A 24,952-nucleotide genomic window follows, 5' to 3' on the forward strand; every position below is an offset into this window, starting at 1 on the left:
ATTATAATATTCATAGTCACTGACAGTTTTATGCGATTGTGGATGATGTATATTACTTTTTGGCCATTCTAGTTTCGTTAGTTAGGATAACTTTATATCTCATAGAAGTATATTTTTCGTATTTAAAACTTTTCTTTATTACAGTATTATACAGGGTGTTTCAAAACAAATGCGCAAAACTTCAGGGGGTGACTCCTTGTTCAAAATAAAGGGTAGTTTGCTTCATAAACGTTGGGTCAAAAGTCAACCATTAGGGAGATATTGCGGTACAAAGATGGCGGAAAAATAATGTTTTTATTTTTTATCTTAAAAACGAAAAGAGATAGACTAATAAAATTTTATCGAAGCATTACTGTTATGAAAACACACTTTCTGGTAATTTTTTCACTTTTTTAAAATGAGTGGAAGGGGTTGAAATAAACTACCCCTATCATGCTTGTTAACGAAATTTAAAGAAAAATCTTATCAAACACATGCAAAAAAATTAATTTGGATAGCTTAGTTTATTTAGAAACTTTTTTATCTCTTGTATTTTTTTGATAAAACTCACCGATTTGAAATTAAAAAATAAAATGGTAAGCATTACATGTCAGGACAAAAAACATTTTCTGATAAAGAATCTAGTGGGCTGCTGTAATTTTTTTAGGAAAAAATCTAGTCGGCCGCTGTTACTTTTTAGGATGTTCCTAATATTATTTTATTTGGCATTACTCTACTGCAATACGTTATTATCTAGATTTTTTTTTCTTTGCTCAGAACAGGTTTAAAGCTGCCTTATCGGTCCATGGGGACAAGATAAGGTGCTATTGTTAATCACCTAGAAAGGAACGAACAATGTTAGCAGCATCAAGCAGCACAGATTTCTGCATTAGGCGGTAAGTATTTTCAGGTATTCCAATTACTTTTAATGGTTCTTTCAGGTTGACCGGGATAATTCCAATGGTCGAGACAATCAACGGGACTACCTGGACCGATTCCATTTGCCATATATTTTTTATTTCTATTCTCAAATCTTGATACTTTGTTATTTTTTCTGTAAACTTGCTTTGTATATTGTTGTTGTTAGGAATAGAAATATCAATTAGTAAAACTGGTTTTTTAATTTTATTTATAAGCGTGATGTCCGGTCTGTTACTTCTAACGGTTTTATTTGTTAAGATTGTTTTATCCCGGTATATTTTGAAACTATTATTTTCGACTACTGGTGGTGGATGATATTTGTAGTAGGGCTCTTGGATTTCTCGGTCAATGTTGAATTGTTTGAGGATCTCCAAGTAGATGATTGATGCGACTCTGTTGTGTCTTTCCAGATACTTTGTACTCGCAAGATTACTGCACCCTGATAAAATGTGTTCTATGTTTTCACTTCCAGAATCACATCTAGGGCACTTGTCTGATATATTCTCCTTTAGGATGAGTTTCCGGTAGTTGCGTGTTGGAATAACTTGGTCTTGCATAGCCACTATGAATCCCTCGGTTTCTGAGTAGAGATAACCCGATGTTAACCAGTGCAATGATTCCACCTTTTCAATGTGATGTTGATCTAGCTCATTTAGGTACCGTCCGTGTAACTCCTTGGCTCCCCAAGTAGCTATTTTATTAGTGATTGATGTAGGAGTTGGAAAAGCACCATATTGTTTCTACTGAGGTTCAAGGGGGTGTATTTGACATCAGCTGAAGACACCGTGACGTAAAGGTTGCTGTTCTTGGTATAAAAGTATTCTCTGAGGCTCTTTATTTGCTCCCGACAGACATTAACAACATCCAGTAAACCTCTACCTCCAAGATTTCGAGGGAGGGTCACCCGTTCCGTAGCGCTTCTTGGGTGGTGATTTTAAATTTGGTTAAGGTTGTTCGTACCAGGCGATTTAGGGATTCCAAGTCTGTATGGGTCCATTTGACTATTCCAAAAGAATATGTAAGAACCGGTAGGGCATAAGTGTTTATTGCTTTAAAGAGGTTCTTAGAATTCAAACCTGTCTTTAGAAGGGAGGTAAGTCGCAGTCGGAAGGCGGTCGATAGGCGGTTTTTAATAATTCCATGTTCTATTTTGTGTGTTTGTAGCATTCCAAGATATTTATACGGCTCAGTCGACATTGCGGAGATAATAGTTTTCTCATCTAGATTCAATTCTGGTGTTTCGCATAGTTTTCCTCTTATGATTGAAACAGTCTGACATTTGCTCGTACCAAAGGTCATTCCAATATCTGCGCTGATTTTATGAACGGTACGCAGAAGGTTTTCAAGTTGGTTTTTTGTTGCAGCATATATCTTCAAGTCATCCATGTATAGTAGGTGTGTAATGAGATGACGTCTGTTTCTCGTTCGTAGTGAGAATCCATAACCTGTTTCATTGATTATCCGCGATAGTGGATTTAAGGCTAGACAAAACCAAAGGGCGCTAAAAGAATCCCCTTGGAATATCCCTCTACGAATTGGAATTTTTGGCGATGTTATGTCAAAGGGAGCAGACCTGAGGTTGAGGGAGGTCGTCCATGAAGACATGGTCTCTTTAAAGAATCGGCAGATTTTGGAGTCAACATTGCAGATTTCTAGAACTTGCAACAGCCAGCTGTGTGGTATGGAGTCGAACGCTTTCTGATAGTCAATATAGCCCATGAAGAGATTTCTTTTGTTATGTCTGGCTTGCTACAAAACCACCGAGTCCATTACAAGCTGTTCCTTAGAGCCCATTGCCCTGCTTTTGCAACCTTTTTGCTCTTCATGTAGGATGTTATTGGTGACCAGGTAGGTATATATTTTACTGCTAATGCAGCTTGAAAATATCCTATAAATTGATGGAAGGCAGGTGATGGGTCGATATTGGGAAGGATTATCTGGGTTTTTTGTTTTTGGTAGAAGGTGAGTAATTCCCTCCGTTAGAAAGACGGGCATTTTATTGGGGTCAATCAAAGTTTCAGTAAATTCTCTCGCTAGGTGGTTGTAAGTAGCGGAAAATTTCTTGAGCCAAAAGTTGTGAATTCCGTCATGCCCTGGACTTCTCCAATTAGGTAATTTTTTTATTGCACTTTCAACGTCGCGCAAGGTAATTATTGTGTCTTCCATTCTTACGTTCTGATGTTTTTCACGCTCCTGGTTTATCCATGCGGCATTTATTTGATGCTCTCCTTGAGACGACCAGATGTTGTTCCAGTATTGATTTAGTTGGTTTGAGTCTATGGCATTTGGATGTTGGGGGTTTTCTTTATTTGCCTTATTTCCAAGGTTGCGGTAGAAGCACCTCTCGTTTTGGGTGAATTGGGCGTTGTGCATCCGTCGTAGGTGGCTTCGTTTGTACCGTTTGAGTTTGTCTGTATGTACTGCTAGCTGTTGTTTTAATGAATTTAGAGTATCGATAACAAAGTCTTTCTGGGTTTGGCCGCTTAGTTGACGGAATCTAGTCGTTATGTCTTCTGATATCTTCTTTAAAAGGGTTTACTATCGTTTCCTTTAGAAAGTTGTTGCATGCGACCTATGTCTCTACGTAATCTGCTGATTTTGTCAGACATTCTTTTTTCCCAGGGTGGTATAGGTTTCTTATTTTCCTTAGGACGTTGGGCTACATCTTGACCATTTTGTGTAAGACAAGTTAGGGCCGCACAGTATATATGTACATGTATTTCTTCTAAATTGAAACTGGTTTTCAGTTTATCACATAGGATAGCGTTAACTCTCTCGATGATTGTTGTTGTTTGTGCTGTGTATTTTATTTTCGGAAGTGATGGTCTGAGGTTGGGATTGGAGCCATAAAACTTAATTAGGTTTGATTCGTATAGATAATCCAATTGGGTTTGTTCGGTAGGTAGTGTAATCTCTGTCGGTAGTGCAGTCTCTGTCTCAGCTTCACGTATGCTTTCGCTCTGCGGTGGTTGTGGCGGTATGTCAATAGTTGTTTCTGGGTTGATTTCTAGTCTTATTTGTTCCTTGATTCTGGCCAGTGTCTCTTGAGAAAGAAGATTCCTACTTACTATGGTCCTGCGTTGATCTGCGATGCGTTGCTCACTTAAGTGTTTAAGGTTTGGGAAAACCTTTATAAATTGTGCATACAATTTGCCACGGTACATTGTAAAGTCCGTCTCCAGGTTAGTAACTTTATAGTACAGTCGCATGATTTCACTGTTTTCGGCGTTGGTCCATTTCTTGCGACGTACCGTTGGGTTCGTACCATCTTCGGTGGGAACAGGTGTGTCCGGTTCAGCACTTGAAGATGGAGGATGTCCTATTTCTTGCGTTGGGTGAGTGTAGATCTCGGGGCAGCATCACCCGCCATGCTGACACCCTCGACAGGCTGCGGATTTGGACGATTCCGAAGGGGACCAGCCCGCTGTCCCCCTCGCCCTGAGAATATCGTTTATTTCTTGTATTCACCATGTTTACCATAGGTTTGGTTGCATTTTATACCTAACTGCCAGGTTGGGGAAGGTTGACAGGATAAGGGTAAGTGGAATTTTAGGAGAGCGTGGAAAGATAGGAGGTTAGGATAGGTCAGCGGACAGCTGGCGATACTGGCAGTACCGTTTCCGCATACGATAGCGGTAGGTATACTGCTGGCTACGGTTATCTAGATGATTATTATTATCGTTATTATTAGCGATGGGAACTATCGAATGAATTAGACTATCGAATGGTTTTATTCGAATAAAATCATTCATTCATTTGTATACTAAAGCATATGTGACAACCTCGCCGTGCGACTAAATGGTAATCGTTGAGCCACGACTATCGAATGCTTTTGATAAATGAAATTTAGTATTCGTTTGATTTTTGTGTGCGTCAGTGCATTATTAGTTCTTCCAAATTTTTATAACTTCACCTTATAAATACTGTGCTATTTTTGCGTTTATTAAAATATTTAAAATACTAAAATAGTAGTTATTTTTTAATTGACGATTGTGTGCGTGTGCAGGTGTCAAAATTTTTCCGAAAATTTGTGTGATTTTCCGTAGCCCGATCTTTCAATTATTTTATTTTATATGGTCTATAGGTCTATTTTTTAATGGGAAATTTAAGAAGTAGCAATTTTTAAGAGAGATGAGATGGACTTAGAATTAATTTTAAAAATACATATTTGCATTTTAGATGTTTTAATAATACGAATTAGTTGAACTTAATAATCATATTTAAGTAATGTGGTTAAGTAAATGGTTCTCGAACTCAAACTATGGGGTGAGAAAATTAAATTGAAAGTTTTACACGTGCCAATTTAATAAAAAAAGTTAACAATGTTTATTTTTTGTTTATACTAATTCTCTTACATGTAGTTTTTTGCGAAGAAATATTTCATTTATTTTTAAAGTAAATGCCTGTAAAAGTAAATATTATTTTTAAATAGTAATATAAAGTACCTAATATAAATAATTTTGATTTCTAATTTTTTATTTATATTTTCTTTCCATTACACTGCATGCTTAGAAAATTAATAAATGTTTATATTTCATGATTTTAAAGTTTGTTGTTAATATAACAAATTAGTTCTGTAATTATTATTATTTAATAAACCAACGTTGCCACAAAAAATTTAAAGACTATATTATTTTTAAATAGGATTTAATATAAATAATTTTGACATCTAATTTGTTGTTTATATTTTGCTACTACGTAAAAAAATGTTTATATTAAATTATTTTAAATTTTGTTGTTATAGGTATAACAAATTATTACTGTTATTATTATTTTTATTAAACCAGTCTTTGCTTAAAAACATTAAAAATCATTTTCCTGCATCCAAAATATTTTATTATCTAACCTAACCTAACAACAGAATATTAATAAAAAAAAATGCAAAATATTTATACATACTAAAACTAACTAAAGCCAAACAATAATATTCTTTGCTAATATCAACTAATACCAATATATGGCAACAGCGCCCTTCATAATGTATTTTCTGTGTAAATACTAGCACCTCAATAAAAAAAATAATGTGTCCTTATCTTTATATGACTCCGCAAAAAATCAAAGATACCGGCTTCTTTAATAGATTTGCCACCGACCGCTGTCGGGTTTCTCGGAAAGAAACCTACGTCGCCGGGCGACAACTAAAATCCAGTTAATATTTTATTATAATCGATCCTGACGAATAAATGAATTTGATAAATGAATGAATTTTATAAATGAATGGTTTTTGCTGCCGAATTACTAGAATACAATATTTCAAGGCAGATGACGCATCTATTCGATAATTTTTACTCGAATAGTTTTCAACGAATGTTTTTATACTAGCTATCGAATTATTCGAATGAATTGCAACTATCGAATGTTTCGATAGTATTCATTCGATAATTCCCACTACTAGTTATTATCACTAGATTCTTAATCTAAAAATGTTTTTTGTCCTGACATGTAATGCTTTACATTTTATTTTTTAATTTCCAATCGGTGAGTTTATCAAAAAAACACAAGAGGTAAAAAAGTTTCTAAACAAACTAAACTATCCAAATTAAAGCATTTGCATGTGTTTGATAAGATTTTTCTTTAAATTTTGTTAACAAGAATGATAGGGGTTGTTTATTTCAACCCCTTCCACTCATTTTAAAAAAGTAAAAATATTACCTGAAAGTGTGTTTTCATAACAGTAATGCTTCCATAAAGTTTCATTAGTCTATCTCTTTTCGTTTTCAAGATAAAAAATAAAAACATTATTTTTCCGCCATCTTTGTACCGCGATATCTCCCTAATGGTTGACCTTTGACCCAACGTTTATAAAGGAAACTACCCTTCATTTTGAACAAGGAATTACCCCCTAAAGTTTTTCGCATTTGTTTTGAAACACCCTGTATATTTTAGTATCATTTTAAATTTCTTTCTGATGGTACTAGGAAGTTATTTTGGATCATACTAATGGAAACGTTGCATCAGACAATTAAAATGGTGCTTGATACTTTGAATAAATTGAAGGTAAAAAAGAAACTGTCTACATTAACTTAAAAAAAACTTTACTATGCAATATATCCATTTTACATTTTATATCCGTTTTCCCATTTCGTTTTTTTTTATTTTTCAGACCTGAATCCGATCTATCATCTAAGGATCTATCTTTTGAAATCGTCGCGAGGGAGCCTATAGTACAGAGAAGACCAGGCTACTAGTAACATAGCAAGTTGCCGGACGAATTTACGTTTACCCTTTTTGGCTAGTCGGCTGGTCAGGCAGTATGCAGTTGCAGTTGTGCTTGGACGGTTCGGTCGTGACAGACTAGGAATACGACGCGAGGAGTGCCGAGTATTTATTATTTTCATTTTAAGTGTTTACCTTCACTTAAGGTAACATTTAAAATGAAAATACTAATATTTGAGTGTATTTACAAGCCAAAACTAAAAATAAATAAATTCTCTAAACCCAGAAAAAACTAAAATATTACTCTAAATAAAAAAAGTTATAACAAGTGTTCAAAAAGACCATCTTCTTGTGCTAGACAGAAGCCTAGGCGGTCGTAAAATCCCCGTCCGACATTGGCTAACATATTAGGGCTAATAGTTTGGAAAGCCTCTCGTATTTTTACTTGAAGCTCATCCAGATTATTAGCCCTATTATGACCATACACTTTAGATTTTACATAACCCCACAAAAATAAATCATTGGGAGAAAGATCTGGTGATCTAGCGGGCCACAAAATAGTTCCATATCCACTAATTAAACGGTTGGGAAAAGTATTGTTCAAATATTCTTGAACAATACGGGCATTGTGGGCAGGACAACCACCTCAGCAATTTGATTACTTGAAAACGTGGGATTTTGATCCGCGGTAGCACAAATGAACACTTGCTTTAACTCCTGTTCTTCATTAATCAACACATCAGGCTTTTTGTGTTTTTGTGGGAACAAGCACCCACATGTGTTTCAAAATTATTAATAACTCTTGATACAGTAGGTAAAGATGGAATTGGCTTGTTTACAAAAGTCTGTGGAAAAATTGTTTGTATATCCCGATAAGACCTATTTTGGAAATAACATTTTACAATTTGAATTTTCTCACGAACTTCGTAAACATCCATTATTTTACTTAAAAAATAAATTTTACACGAGAACTGTCGCGAGAATCAAACAAATACATATGTTTTGGCTATTAAAACACGAATAAATACAAATTCTGAAACATTCTTATCACATATCTACCTATTTTTATTTTATCGTATTTTTTCGCCTGCTTTTTATCCGGCGGACGGGTATACGCTAATTCGTCCGGTTCTGCCTATGTTACTACTACGGTGGTCCGGTCTGTATAATATTTTACCTATCTTTGCATCTAGAAAAATCAAATAAAAAAGCAAAATAAAAATAGTTTTTCTTTTTAAATTTTTTGCTTTCCGTCAATGAGGCAAGAGACAAGTTGTAAAATGTGTGTTTCAAGAGTGAGAATTGGATGAAATTTGTGTTATTATAATATTCACAATAACTGACATTTTTATACGAGTGCGGATGGATGTATATATTAGCTCTTTTTTGACCGTTCTAGTTTCTTTACGTTATAATAACTTTATATTTCACAAAAGTATCACATAGTTTTACATAGTACCTTCTTCCGAAAGTACTAGGAATATGGTTTTGCAAAATAAAACACCACAATACACCAAAACACTTTTAGTTTTACACTGGACGGGCGCTTCGCTAACTATGTTAGCATCGTCAGCAGATGATCGAAACTAGTTTTAAATTTTAAAATTAGTTTTAATCATCTGCTGATGATACTAACATGGTTAGCGAAACGCGCGTCCAGTGTAAATGTAAAAGTGTTTTAGTGTATTGTGGTATACTTTAGTATATTATTATGCTGTTGTAACACTAAAGGTTCCAACCCCCGACTGTAACATATTTTAAATCAAACGTAATGAAAACGTTGTAGCAGAGAATTAACAAGATGTGTATTAATTTAATTAACTTATAATTCCAAACGAAGTCTGACTACATCTTAACGAAACCTTAGATGTGCGATATACACAAACGCAATATACGCAAAAACTATCCTTAGAAAATATACTCCTACCCGTATAAATGCATACTAAAACCCATCTGGACCTATAGTTTGCAGTTGTGGGACACAACATCCACATCAAACATAGACATTTTACAACGACTTCAATCCAAAACTCTTCGTATGATATCTGGAGACCCATTTTATATAACAGATAAACAACTTCACAATGACCTAAAAATCAAGAATGTTAGGGACGAAGTTAATAATTCATTGCTTACATATTGTAAGAAAATTAAATCCCAACCTAACCTACTGACAAGACAACTGATGAAAACCGAACCAAACCATACATTTAATTAAAAGTTTAAAAAGACGAACGCCCAAAATTTTTTGTAAAAAAGAAAGATAATTAATTGCATGGACATAGCAATCAATGAAATTACATGAAAGCCAGTTAAATGTCGACAAGAGAGCTCGCTAGAATTAGGAGTTAAAAAAAAGATGTGCAACATTCATTTCCCACATTTTTTCAATTATGAATAATTCTTCTATTTTCTACACCTCTGAATTCGAGATATCTAAATTAAATCTTCTCTATTATACAGTACTGTAGAATTTTAATATCATTTAAGATTTACTTCAAAGATCAAACGCAATGGAAATCTTTGCAGCAGAAAATTAACAGCGTTTTTATAACTTTTATTAAATTGAGGTTAAAAATAATTCTGCATATGTTAACTTAATTGAACTTACTATGCAATATCCATTCCTAATATTTCTCCATTATACAAATAATATTTCCATTTTTTACACCTCTTACAAATCTGAGAAATCTGTTTAAATCGTGGCTAAAAACCTCTTAAAAATAATTATTTTATAATTTTATTTTGATGTCAATATGACTCCTATTTGTAGATGGCACCACCTAGTGAAAAAATATACATTTCCCTGACTTTTTACGTAAAAAATGTCTCTTGGCTAAAAATATTATTTTATCTATCTTATCGTCCTCAAAAATCAAATGAAACCATAAAGGAAAATCACTTTTTCCTTTTTCCGTTTCGCTTTTTCTTCGTTGAGTTGGGATAACTTCTAAAAATTCGTGTGTTAAAAATTTGGATGAAATCTGCGTTATTACAATATTCGTAGACACTGACAGTTTTATGCGAATGGCGATGATATATATTTCTTTTAGGCGTTCTAGTTCCTTTACGTTATGATTAACCTATTTTTCACAAAAGTATATTTTTTGAAATCTTCTCTATTTACAGTAAGTAGCATTTTAGATTTCTTTCCAAATATACTAGGAAGGCATTTTGGAGAATGTATGGGAGAGAGGTTAATCAGCGCGACCTTACAAATCTATTGTGTCCTCTTTGAATTTACTCATCATACAGTCTCAGCGCTTTTGCAAAAGCCAGTGTCTGAGACGGTTTTACAGAGGTTCTTTCTCCGATATCAGTCGTACCAAAGTTCATGACACAAATGGTTGACGTCTAGGCGCACTTAGTGATGAGGTGTTTTAGTGTTTCCCCATTTTCCCCACAGAATCTACATTCGCCATTATTTCTTAGCTTCAACTTCTACTGAGGTGTTCGTTGGGGGGATAGTGTCTATTAAAAACCCCGTGACAATCCAAAGATTATTCTTACTTAAATCAAGGAAAATCTTTGATTTTTCACGGTCGTAAATTATGAGAGATTTCTTCGAGTGTCTTAAACCGATGGAGGGTTCCCATTCCAGGTTACGGATGGAGTCTTCCAGGTTCTTGAGTTCCCCTTTAAGTTGGTTTAGTCTATTTTGTAGAGTGTTCGAACTTTTTCTAGCTAGATCGTTTGCTTTTTCATTGCCTTCTACCCGTTGGTGGGCTGGTACCCAGAGTAGGAGGGCTTTATTATCTTTGCCTAATTTGTTCAACTTTTCTAATTCTTTAACCAACTTCGCATTGATGGTAACCGAGTTGATGCTTTTAACGCTTGACTCTCGGATGACATAGATATTTCTTGTTTCAGATAGCTCCTATCTAAGCTCCTATCTGCCTGAAGTGTACTGGGGTAGGTGCCCATTGGTTCGGAGTATTTCGTTTTCGGCCCAAGTACTCCTATCCCTGATCCTGCTTTGGTTTTGGAAGCATCAGTATACCACGTTATGGTATGATCTTTTACCTGCTGGACCATTGATGAAACTATCACAGCAGAACACTAACATGGTGTTTGTTAAATTGGTTAAATTGAAGTTTACGACGAAATCTGACTACATTAACTTAATTGAACTTAGCTGTGCAATATCCATTTCCCACATGTTTTTTCAATTAAATATGAATCATTTTTCTATTTTCCACACTTCCGAACCGATCTATCTCTTTAAATCGTCGTGCGAGGAGAGCCTTAATATTTTACCTATCTTTAACGTCTACAAAAATCAAATGGAACCGCAAAATGAAAATCGTTTTTCTTTTTTTCGCTTTTCGCTTTTCCTCACCGAGGCGAGAGAAAAGTTCTAAAAATATGTGTGTTAGAGAATTGGATGGAATTTGGTGTTATCATAATGTTCACAGTAACTGACAGTTTTATGCGAATGCGGGTGATGTATATTTCTTTTAGGCCCTTCCAGTTTCTTTCCGTTATTATAACTTTATATCTTATAAAAGTATATTTTTCATCTTCAAATCTTCTCTACTATACCGTATGATCGAATAAAAACGGCATCAGCGATGGCTATGAAATGAAGATCGCTGTCATTTTATATGTAAATTTATATGGGAAATGTCATCGATCGTCATTTCCCAGCTAACTGGACGCCGTTTTTTTTTCGATCATACGGTAGTATTATATATTTCTTAGTATTATGTATATATAATATATAAGAATATGTGTTCAATATTATTATTTTAAATTATTAAAGAAATGTTAATTCAATATGATATTGAAAAATGAAAAATTGGTCAAATATTTTAATAATTTCTTTCTTTAAAGTTTGGTTTGGTTAGGAGAAATGGGGAAAGAATTGCAGTTTTGTGGGGTCATAAATTGCGCCTTTCAGATTTTTGAAAAAGTTCATGGCTTACTAGATATTTCGAAAAAGACAAATTTTGGATATTTTAAAAATTATCCCTAATTTCATTATAATCTATTTTAAACAAAAAGTTTTCAGATAAAAGTTGTAGATAATCACATCCCTAATAAGTTTGTGTTCTCCGATTTTTTCTAAAGAAAAAAAATATTTACTACATTTATTTGAAAACTTTTTGTCTACAATAGATTATAATGGAATTAGGGACAATTTTTGAAATAATAGAAATTTGTTTTTTTCGAAATATCTAGTAAGCCATGAACTTTTTCAAAAATCTGAAAGGAGCATATTTATGACCCCACAAAACTGCAATTCTTCTCCCATTTAACCGACTCTCTATCTTCAGTAGTTTCCAAAATACCCATAGAGAACCTCGTAGAAAACTCAACCTATATAATGAATTATTTTAAGAAATCATAGTTTATTAGAAGTAAATTGCGCAAATCTCTATTATTCACACCATTATACGGGGTGAGTATTAAATAAGTGAAAATATTTTTAGCGGTAATATATTTCGACCCCAGAAAAACGATTATGATGTTTTTTTCGGGAACATTTTTTTTTGAATATTTGGAATTTTTTGAAAATGGGATTTTTTTTTAAATTTTAGTTAGAAACATAATTTCTTAATCAATTAATATAGATATGACATAGCTAATAAAACAGTATATTTTGTTGTAAATTTTCAAAGTAAAATAACTCGGTTATTTTGGACATATTTGAAAAACGGTGAAGAGAAAATATGTTTCTTTTATCGAGACCCCTTAAAATATTTGCACTTATTTAAGACTCACCCTGTACAGGGTGTCCCAGAAATAAGTGCAAGTATTTTAACTGGTAGTATAGTTCAACGCGAGAAACACGCCTATAAGGTTTTTATCGCGAAAAAAAAAATTTGAAAAATCAAAATTTTTTGGAATTTTTTTTAGCTTTTAGTTAAAAAACATAATTTCTTGATAATATGGCAACATAGGTATTAGATTAAATTTACAAGAAAGAAAATCCAGAAAAGATCCAGTGTTTCTGAAAAATTTAGCAAAAAATCATTTTTTTGGAAATTTTCAAAGTAAAATAACTCCGTTATTTTGGACTTATTTGAAAAACGATAAAGAGAATATAATATGTTTCTTTTATCGAGATCTACCACCCCTTAAAATACTTGCACTTATTTCTGGGACACCCTGTATAGTTAAAGAGGAGTATTAAATTCATTATCCTTGTTCAATATAATTTAAGATTTCTAATTCCGAAAGTAGAAAGATTTTTGACTGGAAAATTACTAAGGCGCCAGTTAACATGATTAATTACAGTTGAGGGTTGGAACCTTTGGTGTTACAATAGCAAAATAAAACACTAAATCACCACAATACACCAAAACACACTGAAAAAAATACACCAAAATACACTGGACGCGCGTTTCGTAAACACGTTAGCATCATCAGAAGATGATTATAAACTTTTATTAACTTAACAGTTTATAATCATCTGCTGATGATGTTGACGTGGTTAGCGAAACGCGCGTCCAGTGTAAAAGTAAAAGTGTTTTGGTATATTGTGGTGATTTAGTGTTTTATTTTGACACAACATGATTCAGTTAGAAAAAAGAAATCTCACTATATTAACTTAATGGAACTTAGCCGTAGAACTGAATGTGAAAATATTTTTATAGCCTACTTTTACTATTTTTTTGTTTTCCTTTTCTGTTAGAATAAAATAATTATTGTCTTTAAAATACAAATTGTAATGACTTTAAAACTAAATTGTATCATAAAATATAAAAATAATTCTGTGTTAAAAAAAAGTATCACTCTCTTTTATTTAAAATTAAAAATAGATCTACCTATTTTCCCTGCTATTTTATATGAAACAATAAATCAAATCTAGAAACGTTATTTTAGTGATTTTGCGCCATTATTCTGAAAATATCAGTCATATAATTGTCGGTTGTTGTACACGGAAGCCTATTGTACACCGTTGCTCACCCTAAATTGCGAAACCTAATCCTGCAGCTGGCGTTTCGATCGGCCTAACTACTATTTCTGCGCCATAAAAATACCCAAGCACGTAGTTGGGACTAAAAATAAATCATCGAAGAAAAAAATGGAATATATTGTTTAATTGGAAAACGATATTGCCACATAAATAATAAAATATATAGCCTATATTTTATTTATAACGATCCACTTTAAATTTACAAATACATTATACATTTTATTTTTATTCGAATAAAGCCGGTCCCAGACACAACGTGCATTTGGCGAATGTGCGAACATTCGAATTATGTACTGCGGCTTCGGCCACCTTCCCACACGCTACGTTATTTGTAAAAATGCGTCCAGTGACAAATATTTCCCGTAGTAGAGCAACGCGTAGGGGAGCGCGCCGCTAAAACACAAAAAACACGTAAACAAATAGCCATAGCGTCTGGGAGTAATTCCGAAGTTGACTACGCCGCTCTACGAGCTCTTCGATTCGTGCCAGTTTACCGGCAACCGCCGTGAAAATGACGAAGTACAAATCTTCGTTGAAGGTAACCTCCCACACGCTACGCGAATAAGCTCGAATACCGAATATTCGCCAAATGCATGTAGTATCTGGGACCGGCTTAAGAATTATAGTGCTTTTTACTATGTCATTAGTCAACGCAAATAACTAGATATGGACATTATAGTAAAGATGGAATAATAATATACAGGGTGGTCCAAACTGTATTCCGGAAACTTCGGCAGTATATTCTGCAGATATATTTTTTCATCCAGTAGTTTTATACAGGTACAGATGAAAAGTTATTACCCCCTACAAATAGAAGTCATATTGACATCAAAATCAAATTTCTCATGTCAAAAAGCTCCCAATTGTTATCGAAACACCAATTGTTATCGAAATATTAACGTTACTTCAGAAATTATTTCGAAAAAATTTAAATAGAAATGAAACTTCCACACCCTGTAACTTCAAAACTAAGCATTTTCAGACATACATTTATACGAATTTTTTTACTTATTTTTATCTGTAGAATATACTGCCGAAGTTTCCGGAGTACACTTCGGACTGGTTCTAAATTAGGTTTTGATTAAAAAGTAGGATGAGCGTAATAATAACTGTAGCCGGGTCCTGTAATATAAGAGCATGATGTCAGTAAACTTGCGTAACGTCACAACATAACACAACACGTAAGAACAATGTGTCCATGGCTTTAGCGTTTAGTAAATCTTGTCGGTAAGTAAATGCAAAAATGTTGTTCTATGTTATCTCATATAGAAGGTATCGAAAATTGCAAAATTCAAATTCAAATTAAAATCAAAATGCACCTAAAATATAGAAAGTAAGGGGCCTATGATAATTTTGCTTGCTGTAGGTACTTTTGGTTTAACAAGAACGTAGCTTATGTTTGCAAAAATCACAAAGTACGCGAATTATAAGGGGTGGTCCGAACTGTATTCCGGAAACTTCGGCAGGATATTCTGCAGATGGAAATAAGTAAAAAAGTTCGTTTAAATATATGTCCTAAAATGCTTACTAATACTTGCACCGTTTGTATAAACTTTGTTTAAAGGCTAAACAGTGATTAACTATACATATTTTATTATAGTTAATCACTGTTTAGTCTTTAAACAAAGTTTATACAAACGGTGCAAGTGGGCATTAGTTTCGGAGACAGGGTGTAGAAATTTGATTTTTATCGAACTTTTTTTTCACATGAGAAATTTTATTTTGATGTCTATTTGTATGTGGCGCCACCTACATGTGTTTTAACTGTTTCGAAGAGTAATAACTTTTCGTATATGTACCTGTATAAAACTACTGAGTGAAAAAATATACATTTCCGTGACTTTTTACGTAATAAATGTCTCTTGTTAAAAAAAATCGCTATGAGCAACCGTTCTCAAAATATTTATAATGGAAATAGTCAATACATGTTATTATTGAGAAAAATAGACACGTTGAGTAGATGTAGTTATTTGAAATAATAAATTTGATGAAGTTTTTATTGTTTTTTTAAATTAATCATAAATTTTTATTCGAAAAAATGATGATAAAACAGTTTCTATCGAACTTTAAGCACAAAAACATTTCAAATTTATGATTTCAGTCTAATATCATTAATTTAGTCAACATATTGAATTTATGTCAATGATGACAGGTATTGATAATTTCGATTTCTAATATCTCAAGAATCATTAGTCGTAACGAGTTTTACCAAGGGACTTTTTTTACGAAAAAAAAAACGTAAATGTATATTTTTTCTACTCAGTAGTTTTATACCGTTACGGAAGAAAAGTTATTACTCTTTAAACCATTTAAAAAATATGTAGTTGGCGCCCTCTATAACTAAATGACTCTTAGTTATAGAGGCATCAAAATCAAATTTCTCATATCAAAAAACTTCCAGACACCAATTTTCATCCAAATATTAAAGTTACTTCATAAATTATTTGGAAAAAATCGAAATAAAAATGAAATTTCTACACCCTGTACTTCCGAAACTAAGCATTTTAGAACATAGATTTATATATTTTTTTTTACTTATGTTTATGTGCAGAAATTTCCGTATAATACATTTCGGGCCATCCTGTATATAAAAATACCCTCGAGGAGAGATAAAAAAGCGTTAAAATCAAACTTCATTTAAAGTCCATTTCGTTTTAGTCTTTTTAACTGTCTCATTAAAAAATTGCTGAAATTACCGAGCCTAGCCCGGGCCAATAAATTTAGAGCCGGACGTGACGCAGGTGCGAAACGAGCCCCTTTCGGAAAAAAGAAAGAAAACAGGCAGAGAAATGTGAGCCCATTAGGACGTTCGCCGCCTGCCGATGTTAGTGAGATTTCTCCATTAGTGGGGAGGCTGTCAACGTATCGTCAAAAAAATGTCTCCCTTTATCCCGCTATGTTTTCTCTTCCTTCGACTTCATTGATAATTTTGGAATTGATGGCTGGATATTATTATATAGAGCACGTTCATGTGGAATGTACAGAATAATAATACATGAAGTCTGAAAAGCCGTATATACTCTGTTTTTCGACTCAGGTAAGGTTTCGACAGACGATGACAGAAAAAAAGGCAGATGACGTCCAGACCAATCCATTTATTTGATTAAAAAAAGTTTCTAATATTTTTTAAGTTAAATATAGATGGTTTTATACAGTATGTCTAATCTCGGATTGTCTTCACAAGAGGAAACACTTTTTTACTATTGACTTTTTGAGAAAAATGCATTCTTCATAATAATTTTTGCTTTGTTCTAAAACGGTTAATCTCGTTTATACTTTTCCAAATTTCCATACCATTATAGAGAAATTAAAAAAAACATGAAATATAGTTGAATTTTAGTCTAAGTTCTAAAAATCAAAAGGTGTTTCTATAGTAATATCATTCCGATTTCATCTTGGATAGATTGTTATTGATAGAATTTTAATTAACGTCATATTTTTTTCTGTTTTAAAATGTTAAAGAAGCACAAAAATTATTTAGTTCAATGCTACGGAAAGGCTGGCAAAAGTTATCGGAGAATGTGGTAGTTTAACACAAATATGACGTTAATCAAAATTAATAAGAAAAACCTTTGATTTTTAGAACTCAGCCATGTTTTCAGGTTTTTTTAAATTTTCTCGAAAACGGTATGGAGATTTAGAAAAGTATAAACAGGATTAACCATTTTAGGTGCTCGGTGGCGTAGAGGTACAGGCTCTCGTCTACCAATCTGAAGGTAGTGGGTTCGATTCCCACACCCGGCATTTCATCAGCCGACTATTTTTATTAAAATAAAAATAGTTTGGGTACCTAGGTCGACTCAGCCTTAAATGAGTACTTGGGATTCACAATCCTGAGGTAATAATAGGCGGTTGAAGCGTAGTGCTAGCCACATTACCTTCCTTGTATACCGAACGGCCCTAGTATGGCAAGCTGTACCTTGCTACTCCCAAGGCGTTAAACGCTATATACGAGAGCTATTATATTATTGGTTTGTTTCAAAAATGACAGATCATATTTGAAAATGGGCGCAGATACGTATGAACTAGACTTAAGATTTTTAAGACTTATCAAATTGTGTTAAACTCTTGCCAATTTATAGGTTATAATTAATTTTTGTCGAATTATGTCAAATAACCTGCGTTTTGGAAAATCATAAATATTTGCAAATTGCTTTTCCATTTTGATTCGTGTTATTACACGTGTTTTGTGCTTTTAAAGTTAAGCGGAGGAAAATTCGAGGGAAAATTAAGTGTAGACCCAGAGCACAGTTTATATTCAGTGCCCAGAGAATTATATTAGCGACCAATAAAATTTGTATACCATCTCGTATATGGTACTAAAAACTGGAATAGCTGTATAATAAAGACATCACATGATAGGTAAATAATAACAGATTTTAGTACTGTAGAAAGATAAGGCCAAAGGTACTGGTTTAAAAAATGATTAAAGTTATTTAACCAATTTTTAAGGTATAAAATTTAATGAGTGTAAATTATTGAAATTGTATTATTAATAAAATATTTTGTTTTATTGATTCCTGTGCAATACTAAAACTTTTTTATTTGTACGATATAAATGCAGGTTTCTTCCAGAAAGTTTGAAAGTAAGAAATAAGTTCTTTTTATAGATTATTTGTATGTGGTGTTTTGTTTAACATACACTCTTGTTGATTTTGTACTCACACACACCGTATATTTTTATTCTGAAATACGATAACTCGATTAGATTTTTTCTGTTTTATACAGATATTTTTCATAATATATTGAAGTAATCATTTGTCATTAAAATTTTAAAGAAATATATTAATTTCCCGCTTTGCGTTCCAATTGTACCAACTTATTTCTTTGTAAAATAAAATAAACTACTTTGAAATTAAAATGGCACATCAAAGATTATCACTGTCAAGGATTTTGTCTATGGACAGACAATTCACTAACGATGAAATCGCGAGTGAATTAATTTCGGGAGACGATAATGCAATTTTATCATCGTATATAAAACAATATTTTTTCCATAGCGAGTTACATTTTAAAAAATATTCAGAAATTATTATTTCAAAGAATTTATTACGAGTAGAAAAAAATATTGTGCTGGATTGGCGTGGGTTTCTATGTAATTTGACAAATAAATAAAACTGTCTCTTTAGTTCTCAGTTTTGAGTCAATATTTTTTAATTCTCTTTCGTGTCGATTGCTGATTTAATTGGAGCCCGAAATGGCTCAAAACGAAATAAGTAAATTACCAACAGATATTCATGCTGAGGCGACAAACACCATATCCAAACTATTTCTATTTAAATCCCGAATAACTTATGAAAAGGAATACAAACATTTTCAAAAATGGAAGCTGTTAAAAAACGCGCGAGAAGAAATAAAGTTTTTAACCTATCCTCGCTGTTAAAGTATCATTTAACCTACCCTTGCGGTTAAAGTACTATTTTATCTACTATTTTTGATAGATATAAGGCAATTTTAATAGTTGCTATGGAAAAAAATAGTTTTCTATCTCTCATAGCGAATTCCTATAAACCATTCAAAATGAACGATTTTTAAAGAGTGATTTAAAAAGTTACAAATATTTTTTTCTAAAATAAAATGGAGATCTCTTGTTGTACATTTTTAAAATTTATATAAAATTTATATAGGTATATAGAGCTTATAGGAAACAGTAAATTTTTCTTGAAATTACACACATAACTGAATTTCATCTTAATTTGTGCATTGTGTGTGTCACACATAAAATGTCAATATTAAAAGTGTCACTCCTTTTAATATGATGTCATGCTATAAAGAATAAAAAACACAGTCACATAGCAAAGAACTGAATAATAAAATTCACACATTCACATAAAATTCACACATTAACAAAAATCACTATATTCACTAGAAAAAAATTCGAATAAGATAATATAAATGCCAATAGAATTAAACTAAATCAAACTACATGTAAATCTGAATTTTTATACAATTTTCTTTTGTACTTCAAACGAATAAGAAACTCCCATCATTATGAACTAAGACACCCGGTATATTATCTAGCATTATACTTCACATTCACAACACTAATTCGATACTAAATAAACACACTGAAATAAAGGCACTGCACTGCATTCAATTTAAATAATGACAAGGTAACTGGCCACGTTATATTAACTGAATCGGTGGCATGATACATCAAACGCTGCAGCCTGACAAGAAATCAAGTCTGGTAACTTACTACACTCACCATACTACCGAAATAAAAACCAATTTGGCAACGATTGTACCACGCTTAATTTTTAACTGGACGTATCTAAATTTACTAAATTGTTTTCGCAAAAATGTTAAATTTATCGATGTCACAAAGCTTCTAAAGATATTTTCGTCGACCGACTTATTTTTGTCTTTTCCTGCCCCCTTCCTTCCATCGAACGTTGGAAAGTGTCGCTGACATTTTTTACTGTATCTCACCTTCGATTTCTATGTTTGCGATATGTTTATTTTATTTATTATTTTCGGGAAATTAGTGGGTGGAGTGGTGAACCGCGAAGTAGGGGTGCCAACTAAAGTTTGGTAAGTTAGTTGTTTGCTCTGTTGATTTCTTGAGGTAGTTAAGTTACACTGAAGCATTGGTGTTTTCTATATTTTTAAACGGGGAATGTGTAAAGCGTGTTTATTTTTTGTTTCCAACATAGCTGTTCATTTTGTCGAATTTTCATTTTCCAAAGATTTTTAGTGTATATTTAATATTAATTTTGTTTCCTTATGTTCAAAAATGTGTTGTAGATATTAAAAAACGGACAAGTGCTCACCAGTTCCGTATAAAGATTTATATTTTTATGATTTAATTACAAACGTACAGTTCTAAGACGGACTTATTTGCCAAATTTCATACATACATACATACTGCCATTACTCGCTGACGAGTATTCGACACGCATCAAAAGATGGTCACGCAAGGCGTTTTCTTTCATGAGCTTTTCTGTGACTGAAAAGCCCGATACGTGATGTTATTTATATAATGATTCTGCATGTTAATCCCCTTTAAGTTTTCGTGGAAAATGTCCTTGTACCTTTTGAGTTGTCCACCCGGCCTCCCCTTACCGTCTACAAACTCACCGTAAAGCAGAGATTTTGGTATGCGGTTTTCTTGCACTCTGCATAAGTGACCAGCCCATCTTAAGCGGGATTTTGTAACCAATACTCTCGCAGTTAGCTTTTTCAAGGACCGATACGTTTGAGACATGATGGAACCACCGGATTCTTAAGAGTTGTCTTGTGGGGATTATAATTGCTCGGTACACTGCAAGTTTTGTTTTTGTACTCAAGTCATGATTGTAGAAAACCCTGTCTTTTAATTTCCAGAATGCTCTTGAGGCGCTGCTAATCCTGTGCTGAATTTCAGAGTCGATATTGGCCTTTTCCGACATCAGACTGCCGAGGTAATTAAATTCCGCTACATATTCCAATAGTTCTTCTCCGATTTTTATATGGTTATGATCTTCTGAGGGAGTGCACATGATTTTGGTTTTGTCGATGTTTAGCTTAAGGCCCAAAGCCTCGTATGCCCAGGTATATGTGTTCAACATTTCTTGTAATTGGCATTGTTGTAACGTGTTTGCAACTAGAGCGCAGTTATCAGCGTATTGCAGTTCTGTGATGAATTTTGTACGTGTTTTGCCCTGAGCAAAATGTTGAACAGACCGCCGTCATATCTGTATCTAATGCCCAATCCTCTCTCCTACAGTTTGCTGTCCACTATAATGGAGAGCGCTGCCATGAATATGTTGAATAAGAGAGGAGGTAACACATCCCAGGCACTAAGACACATCCCTGCCCAAATTTCATAGTTCTAGGCCAACGGAAAATACCCTATAAATTTTCATATGTGCCTTGATAATGTCAAAATATACGTTTTATGCGGCATAAACGGCCGTATCTTTTTTTACGCCAAAGTTTTTTTTCCACAGCTTATTATACACCTGAGTATATAGTTTTAATCTCGAGATTTTAAATCGGTTTTAATAAAGAGTCTTGACAGACGGACAGACGACAAAGTAATCCCATAAAGATTCCGTTTTTTCCTTTTGAGTTACGGAATCCAAAAAATAAAGATATTAACAAAAACTTACCTATTACAAGTTTCCAAATTCTACAAATCGCACATGTGTAAGATAAAATATCGTTTTATTTAGTTTATAAAATAATATAATAAATATATAACTTAAAAATGTGAATATACACTCAGATGATTTTCACGACTCATGTCTTGGATAATTTTTTAGAGCAAAATGAACTTGCCACAAATATTTTGCATTTTTTTTAATTATCGTCACTTTTTGATGTTATTCTTCAAAATGACGAGGTGGCTTTGGTGATTATCATTTGATTGTAGTGATTGTGCGTGTATTGTATTATAAAAAAGTAGCTTGTCCTATATTTCTCTTTAAAAATGACACCGAATTAACGACTTATAATAGGGTTTTATCAAATAAAGATTAATCAATAATTATTGCATAAAGCTAATTTGCTTTTCGTTATTCGTTTTATGAAATTTAGAGATTTTATTTTTTTTATAAAATATCTGTTTGGTTCTTTTTAACCTGATATTTGTTGTGAGTGTTAATAAATCAAAAAGACAAACCTTTTAAATATTCATTGTTAAAATCTATAGGTATAGTGAATTTTTAGTGCACTATTTATTTATTCAGATGGAAATTGTAAAGTAAAAAAACATAAATGTATTTATTTAGTTTAAAATTAATATATTAAATAAGTAACATAAAAATTGTCGACATATTAATAAATCCCAGCATATTTTGTAAAAATAGGCCCAGTTTTATTTAAAAATAGAGATAATCGAATATAAATGCGTATGTTTAATATATTATACATTAACTCAATTAAGACTTTTAATTTTTAACTCTATGGTACGGACCAAATTAATTTGATTTGTTGGACAATATCAACTTGTTACGTTAAATTTATTCCAAAAATTATTTTTTTATTCATATTAGCATATCACTATTAATTGCCTGTGTTAAAAATAAATATTAAGTATAATTTTACTTGCTTTCACAGTAATTATTTACATAAAAGCTGTCTCTAAATACAAATATAAAAATATATTTTTATGTCTAAACTTCTGATTATAAATCGATCAATAAAACGTAATGTTACTAATCGATTCAGTTTTAAGTTTCGTAAACATAATATTTTTTATTTATATAATTTTAATTTATTATTATTGATTAACACTATTTAACGATTATTAAATAATGTTAATGCATTGCTGCAATTTATGTAAAAAATTGGCGCCGGTATAGCGGCCCATACTAAAATATGTTAAAAAAAAGTTGGTAGGCAGTTCTTTAGTTTTAAAGTAAAGGAATTTTCCAATTTTTTTATTATCTCTAAAACTGCTACTTTGACTAATTTTGATGTTATTACAAATTTTGTTGCAAATATTATTCCTAATCTTAAATTGAAAACCGCGTTTCACTAGTTATTGTAATTTTGGAGTTATGATTTTTTTAAACTTTTAACCCCCTCTCATACCCCCTTACCAACCCCCCACCCCCACCAAAAACTAATGGCCAGATTCTTCGTGCCACAGTATTTTTGTGCCAAATTTGGTTAAAATCAGTTTAGCGGTTTTTGAGTTATCGTGTTACAGACGGACAGACGGACAGACAGACACCATGAAAATATTTTGCATTTAGGTCATTTATGACCCAAATAAGGCATTTTGAACAAAAATGTGAAATTGAAAAAACTTTTTTTTGCCGATCTTAATAGCCTACCATACCTGTTGGTATGGTCGGCTAAAAATATGCAATAGCTTTATGATAGGTTTATGAATATTTTTGTTTACTTTTTGGATAGATGTGTAGCTTTTGCATAGCTTTTGGATAATTGTGTGATATTAGCATACCTGTAAGAGCGTCGAATTGTTTTTTTTAATTACTGAATTTTAATTAATTTTAACATAAATACTATTTTCTAGAAAATGATTACAGCATTTGATATTAATGATTACAGCATTTGATATCTAATAAAGGATATTGAAATGGCGTATCTGCCGAAATAACTTATCTTTTCACAATTTAAATAAATAATATACCGTGTGTTACATTGCCCACCTGGACATAGGAAATCCCATGTAAATTTTAAAAATGATGGATGAGTTTACGTCATTTTATTTTACAGAAAAAATTATTTGAAACTTTTTGAAGAACTTAAAATGAATCAACTTGTTCATTTTGAATGGTTTATATGAATTCGTTCTTGAGTTATGAGAGGTACAAAAATACTAAATTAGGCAAAAATAATGCGGTCCTGATCAAACAAACATAACAATCACATTAGTTACGTTACAATATGACAAATCTATTTTAATTTTCTTCAACGAAAACATACGAAAATCTTTTAAAAATCAAATATATTTTAAAGATAAGTAAAGGCACTGCTTCAAAAAAAAAATATTTATTACAAAACCAAACCAACACTAAATAATTCACAAGATTATAAAAATTCCCGTTAATAATTAAAAAATGGATAAAATTTGCCCTACGTTCTGCACCTCTGTCCAATAATTCTTGGTGTTCAGAAATATTTAAATGACTTAAAACTATGCTTCTACAAATTCGCCAAGCAGTAGTACGATGTTTTTTGACTATTTCTCCAAGTATTCTTGTACTTGATACTTGGTTTTCACCTGGTTACCTAGTCTAGCATATTTGGAAATTATGCAGATATAACACTAATAATTATAACACACACACAATTATTACACACTTAATAATAATAACACTATAAATACTTTACAGCCTGTAGATTTTTTCTGTCACAATACCACTAAACTATTATTTTTCTTTAGTCGTGTTATTCATATTTACAAATTATATTTAGCACGTATAAAGTCAAAATGACATGAATATGAAATTAAAAAATGATTTCTTTTAAAATTATTTTTGGCAACAATAAAGTCTAATTCGAGTGTTCTAGGACGGT

General features: G+C 32.3%; 1 protein-coding gene across 2 annotated transcripts in view; it reads left to right on the forward strand.

The window, feature by feature from the left end:
* The window catches only part of LOC115877843 (octopamine receptor beta-2R), a 417,890-nt gene that overhangs the window by 347,737 nt on the left and 45,201 nt on the right, over nt 1–24,952 (forward strand). The window contains exon 1 of one of the 2 annotated variants that reach the window (XM_030894167.1): nt 20,435–20,512. The exons of the other annotated variant lie outside the window; for it this stretch is intronic. The gene's annotated coding sequence lies outside the window, so the exon portion shown is untranslated. Of the gene's footprint in view, nt 1–20,434; nt 20,513–24,952 lie in introns of those variants that run through there. 2 annotated transcript variants of the gene reach the window in all.

This window comes from Sitophilus oryzae, unplaced genomic scaffold (assembly GCF_002938485.1).
Source record: "Sitophilus oryzae breed Bouriz unplaced genomic scaffold, Soryzae_2.0 scaffold_1499_pilon_pilon, whole genome shotgun sequence".
NCBI lineage: Eukaryota > Metazoa > Arthropoda > Insecta > Coleoptera > Curculionidae > Sitophilus > Sitophilus oryzae.